Here is a 1,333-nt window from a genome sequence, read left to right as displayed (position 1 = left end):
ATTTTAGAAATTTCCACTTTCCCTTAGGAATTTCTTCTTTTAGAAACTAGTTTACTTCTATATTTCTTTTTAAGGATTTTCTAATTTTAGATCTTCTCTTTATAAACTGACTTGTTTTGTTTTCTTTTGCAGGTGTTGTTACTTAGGGCTTTCAATTTGGTAACTTCTTTCCAACCCTCTCTTTCTTTTTAGATTTTATTTTCCTTTCTTAGGATTAGGTTTCAAATTTGATTGAGGGCTACGAGTGTTTCATGCCCAAGTGGGCCCGTGACAACACTCAACGTCTCTTGACTGAAGGAGGATTGGTTAAGGGGTTGACTATCCATCGCAGGACTAGACACCACACGAAATCCCCTGAGTTAATTAAAGTTATGGCTGAAGACCAACCTCCTCTACTTCCACCCAGGGTGGAGGATACCCAAGATGAGAATGAGGTGCATTAGGCACCCCAGCCTCGTACTTTACGAGATTATCTACAACCGGCGGGAGTGAGTATGCCCTCATGTATGATTTTTTCTGAAAACACAGGACAAATGGACATCAAGCCAGGAGTTATCCAACTCCTTCCCAAATTCCATGGACTTGAATCAGAAAGTCCATATTTACATTTGAAAGAGTTCGATGAGATTATAGCTACATTATATTTTCCTAATGTATCTGAGGATATAATCAAGCTGAAACTCTTCCCTTTTTCCTTAAAAGAGAAGGCTAAGACGTGGTTACATTCACTGCGTCCTAGATCCATTGGCACATGGAATGACATGCAGAGGGAATTCATAAAAAAATTCTTCCCACATCATAAAACGATTACCCTCAGAAAAGCAATCATGAACTTTGCCCAAAAGGAAGATGAAACATTCTTCCAGTGTTGGGAAAGGTTCAAAGATTTGGTCAGTTCATGCCCACAATACGGATTTGAAACGTGGCGTATTACAAATTTTTTCTATGATGGACTGACATCTTCCATGCGCCAAATGGTCGAGACAATGTGTAATGGAGAATTCATTAATAAAAATGTTAACGAGGTATGGGATTACCTCGATAGTCTTGCTGAAAAAACACAATCATGAGACTATTACCCAAAGTCGAACACCACATTTAGGCCGACTCAATTAAACGAGAAAGGTGGATTATATCTCTTAAAAAAAGAGGATGATCTCAAGTGTAAAGTGACTACGCTCATAAGGAAAGTTGAGACCATGGAAGGAAAGAAGGATAAGGTTAATGAAATTATTTGCGACTTCTGTGATTGCAACATTCACACAACTGAAAACTGTCCTACAATACCTACCTTTCGAGGAGTGTTAAATGAACAAGTCAATGCCGTAAACAA

At 38.4% G+C, this 1,333-nt stretch overlaps 1 non-coding gene across 1 annotated transcript; it reads right to left on the bottom strand.

Annotated features, from left to right (window-relative positions):
* Window positions 1-809: 809 nt before the first annotated feature.
* On the bottom strand, window positions 810-916 carry LOC131238265 (small nucleolar RNA R71). Its single transcript, XR_009167671.1, has one exon. It is a non-coding gene; the product is annotated as a small nucleolar RNA R71 (small nucleolar RNA).
* Window positions 917-1,333: the final 417 nt, after the last annotated feature.

The sequence above is a fragment of the Magnolia sinica genome, chromosome 2 (assembly GCF_029962835.1).
Source record: "Magnolia sinica isolate HGM2019 chromosome 2, MsV1, whole genome shotgun sequence".
Taxonomy (NCBI): domain Eukaryota; kingdom Viridiplantae; phylum Streptophyta; class Magnoliopsida; order Magnoliales; family Magnoliaceae; genus Magnolia; species Magnolia sinica.
This window is presented reverse-complemented; position numbering and strand designations above follow the sequence as displayed.